This window comes from Sinocyclocheilus rhinocerous, unplaced genomic scaffold (genome assembly GCF_001515625.1).
Source record: "Sinocyclocheilus rhinocerous isolate Xijiao unplaced genomic scaffold, SAMN03320098_v1.1 scaffold615, whole genome shotgun sequence".
Lineage (NCBI taxonomy): Eukaryota > Metazoa > Chordata > Actinopteri > Cypriniformes > Cyprinidae > Sinocyclocheilus > Sinocyclocheilus rhinocerous.
The window spans coordinates 732,089-745,934 of record NW_015631049.1 but is presented as its reverse complement, the minus strand read 5'-3'; the positions used below and the strand labels follow the sequence as shown (position 1 = coordinate 745,934).

Here is a 13,846-nt window from a genome sequence, read left to right as displayed (position 1 = left end):
CATTTGCATATGCAGTGTCCTCCAAAAGTTTTGAAAGGATCTAGACAAAGTGAACAATAGCAGCATAAATTCTTATTTTTTGATGACTTTGCACTGACAGCACAAACTATAAAAACATAGTTCATTAGTTAAAAAATGAATTCAGACCATAGAAAGATTGAGTGGTTTATAAAACATGTAAAACTGTGTTTGTTCTAATTGGTCTATTGCACTCTAATCTTAATTGGGTATCACTCAGTGAAGCTATAAAGCTGTGCTTACCCAATAATCTTCAAAAAGAAATAAATCAATCAATAAAGTTGCATCACAGCTGCAATTTGTGCATGTGTATACATTTCCATTAGGTAATGAAAAAGAAAATCATTATTGTGTTACACATTTAGTAATAATTGCCCATTTCTGCACCTCAAAGAAAAAAATGATATTAAACAAAAATAATACAATAAAATAATAGTATTTGTATAAATAATAATATAAATAGAATTAATAAAAACCTCAATAATGTAGTATTTGACCATAGTAAGTTGTCAAAAACCAAACCGCCATTCTACGCCAACAGTAACAGAGAAAAAATGTGTCATTCTCACAATATGTTCTGACGCCACATTCAAATGCTGCACCACTCACCAAATGAACCAAATTGTCACGGAAAGTCAATTATGAAAAAGTACAGGCCAAAAGGGGAACAAAAGAGTTGAAAATCCCAGCACCCCGCAGGTAGAAAGCTCTTACACACCCACTCCCAGCGTGCGCTCCATCAGTGAAAAGAGAGAGTCACTCCGTGGACACTCAGCAGGGTGGAACGATAACAAAGTTCATTTTTAATGGCTGTTTTATTTCCTAATCAATTAATGTCTTTAATGTGTTTACAACAATGAGGAAAATCTAAGAGGCGGCAATGTCCCGGCAGCTGGATGGAGAAAGAATGCCAATCTTTGTCTGTTTGTGCATGCATGTGTGTGTGTGTCATTTTTGATAGCAGGTGTTGTGACTGTGTCTGAAAGAGAGAGAGAGAGGGAAGCAAAATTAGAAAAAAAATAAATCTCTCCTAAATTCTCTCCTGCTGTTCCTCTCTTCATCATTTGATTCTTTATGAAGAGAAAATGTTTTTAATGGAGCCAAAAGTGACAGTACGACTCTTTTAGAACATAACATGCAAACCCATTAAAACTTCCTCTAAGCAAAAATCATTCTTTCTCTCTCTTGCCTACTCTTTGAAGTTCCGTTTTATTCAGTTCCGTTTTATTGAATTATAGAGAGCTGTTCTAGAGTGAATACCATCATCACTTTTCCTGTGAGCCACACTGTAACTATTAAGACAAGTACATCCTCATCCCTAAAATGCCAGAGAAACAGGTGAGCCTGTCCACATCCTTTTGAGCATTTCAAATCTGCAAACTGTGGCTAGGTTGAGTGCTGAGGGTGCTGAATGTCGTTTTGGAGGGTATGGATGCAGTCATCCAGCGTTTGTGAGCAGAGATCATGCTTTGTGCTTTTAGAGGACCGAAATTCTGCATTTCCACCTGCAGCCGGCACAGCTGCTCCAAAACCTGACACAGAAATAAATAAGCCACTGCCGCCGTCATACTGCACAGATTTAGGACAAACCATTGGGTGTTGTTATAATTCCTCGCAGTCTGCTGTGCAACATTGTTTGTTTATATTAAAACGGTCTCTTTTGTTTATGTAGAAAAATCTATTTCTATAAAGTGTGCATGTTTTTAAAGCACAACCCACTCTTTAAAAAAAAAAGTTCAAAAATTACTATTATGTTTTAAGTGTTGCAATGCCCTAGAGAGATAAATGAACATTGAACATCATTAAATTTCTTTTTTTTCTCTCTTCAGAATTAGGGCATATGTAAATGGACACTCCCTGAGAGTGAGTGAGAGAGAAAGAGAGCTGGAAAGAAAGGAAGGAAAGGTCAGATCTTAAGAGTTTAACTAAAATAAATATCCATATTCAACATTCAGGGAAGCAGACACGCACTGTAAACACATACCTCAGCTGTAAACACACACCAAATGCAGGATTGTGTGTGTGCGCACGCAAATGGGAGAGAAAGCATAAACAGAGAGCTACAGGTCCTTATTGATCATGTATTGGTTGACATTGACCACTGTACTCTGTGGGAAAGACACTCCAGTGGCCGCAGGACTTCAGATGGAGAGATACGAGACAGGAGTGTAGAAATAAAGAGGAGAGATGAGACAAGACGATGAGAAACAGAAAGAAACAAGATGAGGCAGAGAAGATATGAGAGAAGGAGAAAAGAGACAAGATATCAAAGAGAAAAGACAAGATCAAGAGGTCAGACCAGATGAGAAGAGAGGAGAGAAGGGAAGAGAAAGCAAGAGGTAAGATGACATGACATGAAATAAAATGAAGAGGAAAAACAGATGAGACAAGATGAGAAAATTAAAAGAGAAAGAAAGAAGACCAGATGAGAACATTTAAAGAGAAAAGAAAGAGGAGGAAGCTGACAAGAAAGTAGTATGAGAAAAGCATGAGAATATGAGATAAAAGACAAGAGAAAGAGCTAGAAGAGGAAGGTTGAGAAAATTTGCTAAAAATCAAAGAATAGAAAGATAAATAAAAAGAGGAAGTCGATGACAAGAAAAACGAGGAAGTAGGAGGGAAAAAGGTGAAAGAGAAGAGGTACAATATAAAAGTATGAAATAACACGCATCAGAGCAGTGCTTTAATTGTTTCCGTCTTCGTGAAATGTAAAGTTGTGTCCAGATTCTAGCTGAAGCATTACAACAGTGCCTTATACTCTAATTTATTCTAATAATACCATAATACACTACTTTTTCCTGACGGCAATATATTACTTTTCTACCTCCCCGCAACTTGTAAACGTGATATTGTCAGACAGGGTTTATTGCAGTTCAGGTATATTTGCTGTAAATTGTATACAGTACAGTGAGAGCAAACAGCAGAAAAAGCCAGAGAGTTTCAGCTGCATGAGGCAGACGAAAAAAAGAGAAACTGTTGATGAATTTTCAATTTGAAACAAATTTTCATTGTATTTTCTCTCTGGCTTTCTCAATTTTCTCTCTCCTCCTCTCCCTCTCTTTTTTCGCCAATTGAGGCTCAGTGAAACAGAGGCAAGGAAGTCTTGGAACAAGAAAGGAAAATTTCCCATCTCTTCTCTCTCACTTTTTCACCCATATGAATATTTTCAGAATTCATCAACTATTTATCTTAACAATCTCCCGATCTTTCACAGTCTACTGTATCTGTTTGCCAAAACCTGGCGCAAAACCCCCAAACATGAGGGGAAAAAAACAGCTAAAAATCCTGGAAACCTTCTTTGTTTGGCTGTTTCACATCTGATGCTGAATCTGGACAGGTTTTTCCCATCTCGTTATCTCTCCCATGCCTCTATTGTAAGATTTCGTCCTGTTAAGTTTTCACGCTCTTATTGTGAGCTGAAGTACCTACTGCAAAGTAATTACTGCAGAGATCTGGGGCAGCATTCACTGGGTAACAGTAAAAAGTGTGGCCCACAGCACTGACAAAAACATCTCAGCATGTTGGAGGAAGCATCCCTTCCACTAAATAGAGCTGACGCAAGCTAAAGACAGAAAAACACATCAGGAAAACAGCTAGGTCCATGTAATAATGAGACACTGTTCTGTGCATTACAGACAGATGGCAAAAATCCTATTTTGTCTTGTCATCATACATGATAAAAAATATAATGCATTAACTCCACTAAATGAGTTTTGTGCCTTAAACAAAACAAACTCTGTCAATAGAACAAAAGACAGTTATATTGAAGAAACTGAAACTTAGATTCCCTTATAAGTCTTATGCAATTTTGATTCTCATGAAGTGTATCTTATGTAGAACAAGGCTTGTAAGACTTTTAAAGACCTTTTTAAGACCAAGTATAGCAAATGTAACGAATAAACTGAATGGAACGCAATACTTCAATATGGTCTCTAAATGTTAATGTCTTGTATTAGCAATGTTTCAAAAGTCAGCCCCTAATGGAAAATGGAAATAACTTTTATTGTACCTTCTGATCACAATGAAAAAAGTGATGTTCTTCCTCAATATGTTTGCCTTGTTTTCCAAAGCAAATGTCAAAAGATAATTTATTTGAGAAGCTAAACATAAACAAGAAGTCATGTTTTATGAGAAACTGATTATGTCTGCCAATGGGAAAACAAGTTTTCATACCCCATTGACAGATGTTTGTTCTTGTTTTAGGCATAAACTAAATTTTGTTCAATTTTTCAGTAAAGAAGACTTCATGTTCAATTTGCATTTTAAGTAAATAAAGACAAATGAAGACTTAAGACCTTTTAAGACAAAAAATACGGTTAAAAGCTATTTTTAATCATTTGTAATGAAGAAACAAACACAAAATGCTAGGATCAAAGCAGCATGTATACTGTGCACAATAATATTTTTTTCAGATATTTCAAATGTTTTAATTAAATGAATGACATACTACTATTGCCAAAATGTGCAGAATACAACAGAACATACTGCATGGACTACTATATTCCACAATGCAACAAGCCTCATTTACTAATAGCTGCATTCAATTTGCGTATTTATGTGCACAAAAATATGCTAATGCAAATTTCAACAGGTTCCTATACACATCGGTTTGTTCTTACCCTCATTGCATGTTGATGAATCTGGGTCATTCTTAAAGGAGGGAGAGCATGCCACCAGAGAGAATTTGCATAAAACACACCTAAACCATCTCCATATAAGTGCTTTCACACAGCCTTACCTCTTTCTCTCTCACACGCTCACCCTAAAGCCAGTTAAACAAAATAAATATCTTTTATATCGGCTGGACTATACAAAATTGTGTTTTGGACCTCTAAATTCAGAACAGGCTGCTTTTTATATCCATCACATATCCAAGACAAAGTACATAACTTGTACTCTGAAATAATGATAAATAAAAGTGTTTTTTTTAAATTACAAATAAAAGTAATACTTTTTGGTAAAGGTTCTGACTATAAAACTTCATCATGACAACTGTGTGGCAGCACAAATACTTGCATATGCATTGTTAGTGAATGAAGCCAATGTGTTTACTTTCCATTTCATCTGTAACAAATTAACTGAAAGCAATATTAGCCACGTCCTACTTGTCACATTACTTTATTGTCCGCCAAGGGTTAAGAGGGTCATTCCTGTTATGCAGCACATTCTGAACTCTGTAACTTTTCAATAAATAGACATACTTGTGTAATTTAAGAATGCTCAATTAAATATGCAATGTAATGAAGTCAAGTGACAGACAACACTGTAGCATATTAAAGTTTTGAAATGCATATTTGCATATCATAGCAAAATCAGTACTGCAATGCAGTATCCATCTGAGTGAGATGGTCTCCAGAAATGGGATGTTAGAACATGTTCAAATGCATAGACTAATCTTTTTTTTTTTACCCTTTTGCTGTGCTTAAAATCCTTTAATTTGGTGTTCCCAGTCAAAAATGACCAGCCCCCCCGCCCCCCGCCCCCCCACTTTCTTCTGCTTTCTTTCTTTTTCAACTAGCTTTCTTTCAATCAGCACAGGTTTTGTATTTCTTTTTGGAACTGATTGCTCACAGGCCTCGTTAATCTGAGTTTATGCACCTCAGTTTTTGAAAAATAAAGAAATAAGTTTATAAAAAGACAGAATCCAAAATTTGGTAACACCATAGTAGCATAATGAGAGAATTACATTTTTTTTTGTAAGCAAGTCATTTTTGACCGGGAGTAACAAGTCGGGGGAAAAATCCTTAAAAACAAATTACCAGTATTTTGGGAAAGTTATTACACACTATGTGAGTAAACTCAGTAAGTTTTAGTCCAATGCAATAGAAATTAACTAGCATTTTCAGGAAAAAGAAAATCCTCTCCGGATCAAAATGACCGGAACACAACATGAGGGTTAGTGGCATGAAACAGAAAACGTGACCGTATTTTCTTCCCTACTGTGACGTACATCCAAGTGAACTGACTTCTCGAACAGGAAAAATATGTAGGACAGGACTTGACTTTGTCCATTGAGTGTAACGAATCAGCTCATGGGAAATATGAATAATTAATCATAACTTTAATGAGGAAAAAAAATTAACTTAAATGATTTTAGCAAATGGCTGCAATATAACAAAGAGTGAAAAATTTAAGGGGGTCTGAATACTTTCCGTACCCACTGTATATTGTGTGTTTGAGTGGTCCAGACGCTACATGAGTATTGATTGGAATTTGGATCATTGGATTGTTGTTGTTTGCGATCTCACGTGATTGACAGGTTGTAAGGAGGGATTACTGTCCCGCCCCCGCACAGGTGCACACATCATCAGAGTTGTCGTTGCGAGGGGGAGGAGTTGATGTTTTTGATTAAAAAATAAAAAATGCATAAATAAAAATTAAGATATGCAAGGATAAATCACTTAAACATTGCAACAGGAAAAAAAACCAAGAACTGTCCATTTTGATTTCATGGTGACTTCAAGCACGATAGCTGAAGATGTTCTGTGTAGCATAAATAGCTTCATGGTCTCACTTCGCACAGGATTAGGGATGTGGTTATTCCCTGTTAGGATTCCAGCTGTCAGGAGAAAGACATGAGGAGAATCTCACTCAAAGCAAACCAACCAAAAGACTGATCAGGGAACGTTCCACTGGAGCCACTCTGGTACGTGACTAATTCAGCTTATCCACAGAATAACCCGTATAAACTCCCCAGATTGTTCCATATGCATTAAATACACATGACGGAAAAGGCGGTGAGAGTGCATGTTTGAAAGAGAGACGGGGCTAGAAAGACTTCCTTTATACATTTCTGTGTGTGTGTGAGTAAATTGTTTGTTTAGACTGGAAGATTAGAAGAACTCTCAATGTAAAAATCATTTAAATCTCGGTTTGTTCGCCGGCAAATGGCACACACGTGCACATGTATTTCTGAGAGAAAGATAGTCTGTCATTTGCTGTAATTCAGAAGTGATGAGCAGCAGCAGAAAGACAATACAAATGCATTAGTGCTCCTCAAATATACATGAAAGGAAAGGAGGAAAGAGAGAGAGTAGTCAGCCATTTATTTCTAAATACATTTAACTCCCCAAAAACATTTATTAGAAGCCACAATGTGTGCGTGTGCCCTGAATTTTAAGTCAGGGAGTATCATATGTTATACCCCATGGGGAGGATGGGTACACACACACAGCCTATTGTGAGCATGTAGTCCTAGTAATGCTGTAGCTATGCAATATTTATTGCAAATATTAAATATGTATAGTATATTTTGCTACCTAAACTAGAAGACTGGGAGTTCATTTATACAAACACACTTGTTCAAGGATATCCATTGCTGGTAATCACTCCCATCACAATATTGTTGTCTGTCTGCATATGAATCTGATGTGCCAATCGTCTGTGACCTCGGACCTGGCACTGGTTCTGAAATTAATGTTAGTATAGAGCTGTGCGCTGTTGTTCGTTAGACCCACATAAGAAAAACGGGTATACATATGAATATACTGCTGTATACATATATTAAACAGCTGTAGACAACATACATCCATACAGTTAGCAGCAGCCTACTGTTGTCAGTCCTGTTTGGAGTGCTAAATATGGCATTCACACATTGCCATGAAAGAGATTCTGAATTCTACAACCAAAGTGACTCTCTTAAAATTTCAGGACTATGAATGATTTCACAGGTTATTCTGTGCTGTAATTTACAAATACTAGGACTATCAATGTCTCTAAAAAAACAGCATAAACCAGGAATATTATATATTATTATATTTTATATGTAAAATATCCATACACAATACATTTATTTACTACTTTTTGAAAGTTTAGGATCAGTAAGATTTTTGTATGTTTTTGAAAGAAGGTTCTTTATGTTTACCAAGGCTGCATCGAAAATAAAGTAAAACATCTACGATTTAAAATATCAGTTCTATTTGAATATATTTTAAAATTTAATTTATTCCTGTGATGGCAAAGCTGAATTTTTAGCCATTACTCTAGTCTTAAATGCCACATGATGCTACAGAAATTATTTTAATATGCTGATTTGGCGCTCAAGAACTACCAAATTTTGCTATAAGTTTGATCGCAACATATAATTATTGCTGTTAGTGTTCACCGTCTGTTTAATAACATGACATTAACTGCTTGATTTTTACCATACATTTCTGCCACATGGACATCACCACTGATAAGCTACTACTAAATACAATGTAGAAACTTTAATTTTCTGTAAAGCTGCTTTGCAACGATTTGCATCATGAAAAGCACTATACAAATAAACTTGAATTGAATTGAAAGGCAGTGTATGCATTAGCTTATATAAATTTTTTAATTGTGCATGCTCATTTCCCTTGTTATTATATTAAGATTACCTTGGCCATCATCTAACACTGAAAGTAAATTTTTAATAGCATTAATAATTTTATACTATTAAATTTAATCTTTAGTACATCTCAAAATTTTTTTTTTTTTTTTTTTTTTTTTTCAAAACTGACATTATAATGTGCCTAAATTCACTTAAAGCATTAAAGAAAAACTAATGGAAATAATGAAAATTATTATCAGCTTATCAGTTATCAGCCAGAATTTTAATTTCAGGGCATCCCTAAAATAAACATTAAATGCTTAAAAGCACAAAACAAAGTACTGCTATTTAAACATTGCTACCTGTTGTGTAATATCATTCAAGGCTATCACAGATTCAAAAAGGGAAATTATATTGTTTACCTGTTTATATAGATATCTGTCTGCTGCTGTATGTATAGGATAATCCCAGTCACACCTGTAGGTAAAAAAAAGTATGTCTGAACATAGCTTTGACAGATAAGGAAGAATAGAATAGAATATGATAGAATAGCATGTAGAGGATAATGAAAGATCTCATTCAGCTTTAGCTGCTTGACCTCTGAAAGATATGCAATGCATACTCTTGCACACTGAACAAACAGGTGTGTGTCTGTGTGCGCATTTCCACCCATGTGTGTGTAACGGGATGATCTGAGGCTCTCAGGATGAAATTTTTAATGATTCGAATCATTCACGGTCCAGCACGTCCGCTATGATGGCGAATGTGCCATGTGTGTGTGTGCGTGATTCATGCATCAATACCTCAGCAAACTCAATCTGCATTACCGACCCAACGTAAGGAAGTCAATTATGTGTATAAAAGTGTGTGTATATGAAAGAGAGAGAATAAGAGCCAATGTCTAAGAGCACAGGAGTGAGTCTCAGCATGTCTAAATGTGTCCACATATGTATATTAAAGGAGGTCCTTAGTCCTGCTAGAATGCCTTATGGTGTCTCGTGGGAGTGATCCTGAGCTAACTCATTTAGATCAAACCAAAGTAGGTTTTTTTTTTGTTTGTTTTTTTTTTTTTTTTTTACAAAACTTCGAAAAATCCTTGTGTTATGTTTATCAAAATACTCCATTTAATTTTTTATTGCATTATCAGAGGAGCAACTTGTTGCTGCAAGCATGAATAATTGATTTTAGCTTCTGTGAAAACAAGCCTTCGGTGTACCAATCAGCATCACTGTGCTTTTTACACCGCATGGATTCAGCATCTCAGACGGGGCGAAACACAGGCACGTGGGCAGCAGGTGACGTGGGAGAAAAAACACATCTGACACAGATTTGAGTTCATCAGCAAAAAAGATGCTGGTGCCCTATTTTTGAGTGGAAACCTCTCAAATCTCTCTCTCCCTAGACACTAGCTAAGCAGACACAGGCCACACAGCAACTCTCAACCAACACCGACTTCTGCTCCACACCCTCAGCGTGACATAAACTCAAAGAGCCTCACCTCTCCTCCACCTCCATGATCACGGACTACTTCTTCCTCCCTCCCTTCAGTCAGGAGTGCACCATCAATTATGGGCACCAGAGAGCTGCCACAACAGTAGCTGCTGCCAGTTAGTAGCTGCCAGGTAGCTGCTGTTTTTCCAAGAGTTGAAAGAAAGAGTTTGTTTGTTATGTTTGAGAAATTCAGTTTTCCCTCACTTTGAAACACATTCACAGATTTCACATTCACAATATGCTTCTCAAGGTCAGCTTGTTGCTGTTCTGATCCTGTGAGCACACCTCGGCTGCCGCCTATCAAGCTCTCATTGAAAGCATTTCACTTGCATTCTGCCATGTGTCATACTTAACCAGTCGACCAGACCAAAAAATTGGCTCACAGGGGAGGCGAATGAGGAGCCCCGGGCTAGTGGCCATTTTGAATTCAAGATGCTGGTGTGTAAAAAAAAAAAATAAATAAATAAATTGGTATATGACCTCAGGCATATTGATTCTGTTAATGTTATCTTGCTAGCTAGCTAGCTAGCTAGCTAAGGAAAGTTGGAAAGGCAGATATGAGACTGTCTTCGCATCTTAATGTCAGTGATTTCAGCTGCTTTTAAAGCAAATCTGTATACTGGCAGTAATATGCTGGAAATTAAAGATATATGTTGAGTTTATAGGCTAGAGGGATGTGTAAAGAATTATATTTAACAATTTTATTTGTGAGTTATATAAAAAAAAGGGAAAAATGCAGTTTGTCACATTGTTTTAAGGAATGCCCCAGGTTCAAATCTCTGTGACATGCTGGCGATTACACAGACAATAATTTTGACTTGAAAATCTGGGTTGTTTTCTCCATGACAGTGTATTATTTTAGGTCACCAAAAATGAGATTATTAAAAAATGGCTTTCTCCCTCAGTTTGTAGAAACAAGCAAAAACTCATGTTTACAATAATGCACTTACAGTACAATGGAAGTCTATGGGGAAAGGCATTCTGGAAAGCTTAAAAGCAGAAAAGTGCAGCACATATTTTTTTGTTAAAGCTCTTATATGAATTCATCCGTACTAAAATGTGTGCTATTTGTGCTGTAATATTGCCCAAATCATTTTAGTGGTGTCATCACCGTTCTAGGTGGGTGAATTTCTGTTATGCATTACAGATGTAATTCATGTGGGTGGATTTTTCTGTAAACAAGTCCCTTTTCTAATGTATTATGCAAAAGTTACACTGCCTTTACATGGCGATGACTTGAAAAACTGGGTATAACTTTGCACAGACAAAGTTAGTGATTTGGTCATGCAAGTCATGTTAGCAAGTACATGTACTGTGGGTATTTTATGTTTTATGTCAGTGGCTTGCCCTATAAACTCACATTAATAGTGTAATACAGTACAGTAATAAATTTTGTCCATTTTTACACAGTCAAAATTATTCTCTGCAGTAATTAACAGCATACTGTATGTTCCACAGTACTTCAGAAATAATCATATTACATAACATGACATAAATGCTAAAAACTGAAAATTGTTTAACTGCTGTACAAAAATGATTTGACAAAACTTTGATTATCTTTTATGCAAATTGCTGACATTTCATCCACCATCTAGCGGATAAATTAAGCCTCACTGCCTTCAATTATGACAAACATTCCTGCATAAATGACTATGTTTGTTCCCAATTACTTGTCACACTCATTATAAGAAAATACTTTATCATAACAAAATTCATCAAGACCATGTTTAACGCCTCAACGGAGTTGACGCATGTTTTCCATAGGCAAGTTTTTACAGACAACAAGAGATATTCAAACAGACGACTGACTCTCACTTGCAGTGTGGGCAGCAGTGCTTTCAGCTAACATCTGTTCTCATCGAGACATTTAACTTTTTTCCAGCAAAAATACTTCAGAATTTGCCAGGTAACAGTTTCACAAGTGCATACCAGATGGAGGAATGTGTTATCGCATTAAAGAAACGACTGAAGAACGTGAGTGGGGACAGTTCAACAAAAAGGAAAACTCATTTACTCACCCTCATGTCATCACAAACCTGTATGATTTTCTTATGCATACCTATATTCAAATTACACAAATGACATATAAGAGCTACAGCAAAGGCTGAAGAACATTGGAGTTGCCATTGACTTTTACTGTATGGAAAGAAAAAACATATTTCAGGTGTGGAATGACATGAAGGTAGATAAATGATGGCAATTTTCATTTTTGAGTGGACTATCATTATCCAGTTGTGGTGTGCAGAATAAGTAAATCATCATGCTGTAAAAAGAAAATCACTCTACCCCACATGAACACATCTTGAATGTATTAATCAGAATGCATTTTTTTATTACCCGACCCACCCGATCCGCGGATTATCCGCAGCGCCCGCGGATATAACCGCCATCCGCGCATCACTAATTCACACACATGCACACATGTACAGGGTATGACCTCCAGCCACAAATACACAGCATACTTAATAAACTCTTATACATGTTCCTAACACACACACTCATAACAGAAAACCACAGCAGGGGTTCAAGACTACAAGTTGTCAATCAGAGTAAGCTGCCAAACAGACATGGCAGCTGTGCAGTTAAAATGACAGATCTGGACCAAACAGAGCAAAAATATCAACATCTTACGGCTAAAAGCTTTAGAAAACAACCTCAACTTAAACTTGATGGTTTCATGATAAAAAAAGATATTACTCGATTGTTTACATCATGCTGCTATGATTCTTTCACAGATAGCTCTAAAACAAGCGAAATTGGTAAAGGAAAGGTTCATACAGAAATAAAAATTATAATTTCATCATTAACTCACCCTCATGTCAGCTGTAATACTGTCTTTGTGGAATACAAAACAAATTATTAGACAGAATGACAGTCTCAGTCACCATTCATTTTCATTTTAGAAATAAAGTCAAACCAGTGGAACGACATGAGGGCAAGTAAATGATTATTTATTTTTTTATTGTTACTATCCTTTGTGTCTAAATATTTTTAAACCACTGTAGACTATATGGCTATTTACTTAGTGAGCAGGTGTTATTCAGTCATATTTGTGTATGCGTTCATCTAATTGTATGTATTTTACATGCGTTTTGGCTGGTGCGTGTTGTATTTTTGTATATTACTGACTATTTTAAGCATATATTGTATTTGTATGTACCTGTTTTCCATCAGCAGAAGCTGTAGAATCTCTCATGGTTCAGTATGTGTGGCCCAGTCAACAACAGCTGAACTTCACAAACCGACAGTGTATCGCAAAGGAGCACGATTAATTAATCTGAAAAGCACAAAGGAAAAGATAAAAGTGTGTTTATCTTTTGGCGTTTGCCTAGACGAGTATTGTGTAGTAGCTATTATTAAAATATTTTCACATCACGTCGTTTTATGTGACGATCAAATGCAATACAGCTGACAAGATCTTCAGCTTTACCTGGCAATCCTACGGTGGCCGAGAGAGCTCAACGCGCTGCAAATGAAAAAATCCATGCAAATAAAAAAACATCTGCAAATTAAGAAAACATCTTTATCAATTTGACAACACACGCGCTGCAAATTCTGACAACACAACCAAATACAAAAAAGCGCTGCAAATTCTCACAACACAAAGAAACGAGCTGCAAATACAAAACAAATAAACAAACAAAAAGAGAAACACGCTGCAAATATGCACAGACCACATCGGAAATGTTTAAAGGGGTCATATTATGGTGCTAAAAAGAACATTATTTTGAAACTCGCGTTTGAATCGTCAGTGGCAAATCCTTTAAATATGAAAAACATACTTACAGTCTGTGAGTCAGAACAGCCGGCATTGTAGTCTACTAGTGATGGTGAAGTGAAGCGTTCTGAACCAGTGAAGCTTTCATCACAATTGTATCAGAAAAAGGTTCATTACTCGAAGCTTTTTAAAACAGTTTATGCTGTGGTCTTCTAGTGGTCATAAAAATAAATAACACCTTCCAAAGTGTTATGTTATGTTACAGCCGGTGGTTTCACATCTGGTTCTACAACTGATTTTTTTGTTGTATTATATTTATATAAATA

General features: G+C 36.2%; 1 long non-coding RNA gene across 1 annotated transcript; it reads right to left on the bottom strand.

Moving 5' to 3' along the window:
* Positions 1-806: 806 nt before the first annotated feature.
* LOC107741292 (uncharacterized) lies at positions 807-13,213 on the bottom strand. The gene is made up of 4 exons (XR_001640189.1): positions 12,963-13,213; positions 9,810-9,940; positions 8,734-8,788; positions 807-997 (listed from the first exon to the last, which is right to left on the bottom strand). It is a non-coding gene; the product is annotated as an uncharacterized LOC107741292 (long non-coding RNA).
* Between the last annotated feature and the right edge of the window lie 633 nt (positions 13,214-13,846).